The following is a 1,001-nucleotide window of genomic DNA, read 5'->3' on the forward strand; positions in this document are numbered from 1 at the left end:
TTGCTGCTACAGATGCAGTACGATGCACCAGAGCCATACACCTAACAGGGTGGTCTACACTCTCGGTGGTGCCAAGTGGCCGTCCGCAGCTCTGATTCTTGCAACCGTACATTCCGTCACATCCGTTGCCAGCAACCATGTACAGTGGCTACCAGATCTTTCTGCAGTATTGCAGATGGAATATCAAGCTTCTCGTAGCCCTATTACACGACCTCATTCAAACTCAGTGATTTGCGCTGATAATGGCATCTTCGTCGCCTTAAAGGCAGAAGATGAATTACATTTCCTCACCTATGTCCCGACGAATCTCAACTTCGCATCTGTCTTTCCACTATTCTCTTCACTTCATATCGCCCCGGAGGATCACTCCTATACGAAACTTCCTCGCAGATTAAAACTGTGTGCCGGACCGAGACTCGAACTCGGGACCTTTGCCTTTCACGGGCAAGCGCTCTACCAACTGAGCTACCCAAGCACGATTCACACCCCGTCCTCACAGCTTTACTTCTGCCAGTACCTCGTCTCCTACCTTCCAAACTTTACAGAAGCTCTCCTGCGAACCTGAAAGGCAAAGGTCCCGATTTCGAGTCTCGGTCCGGCACACAGTTTTAATCTGCCAGGAAGTTTCATATCAGTGCACAGTCCGCTGCAGAGTGAGAATCTCATTCTGGAAACATCCCCCAGGCTGTGGCTAAGCTATGTCTCTGCAATGTCCTTTCTTTGAGAAGTGCTAGTTCTGCAAGGTTCGCAGGAGAGCTTCTGTAAAGTTTGGAAGGCAGGAGACGAGGTACTGGCAGAAGTAAGGCTGTGAGGAGGGGGCGTGAGTCGTGTTTGGGTAGCTCAGTTGGTAGAGCGCTTGCCAGCGAAAGGCAAAGGTCTCCAGTTCGAGTCTCGGTCGGGCACACAGTCTTAATCTGCCAGGAAGTTTCATATCAGCGCACACTCCGCTGCAGAGTGAAAATGTCATTCTGCACTCCTATACGTTTTACGATTCTGATCCT

General features: G+C 50.3%; 1 non-coding gene across 1 annotated transcript; it reads right to left on the bottom strand.

Moving 5' to 3' along the window:
* Window positions 1-401: 401 nt before the first annotated feature.
* Trnas-uga (transfer RNA serine (anticodon UGA)) lies at window positions 402-476 on the bottom strand. Its single transcript has one exon. It is a non-coding gene; the product is annotated as a tRNA-Ser (tRNA).
* Window positions 477-1,001: the final 525 nt, after the last annotated feature.

Source organism: Schistocerca nitens, chromosome 8 (assembly GCF_023898315.1).
Source record: "Schistocerca nitens isolate TAMUIC-IGC-003100 chromosome 8, iqSchNite1.1, whole genome shotgun sequence".
Classification (NCBI taxonomy): Eukaryota; Metazoa; Arthropoda; class Insecta; order Orthoptera; family Acrididae; genus Schistocerca; species Schistocerca nitens.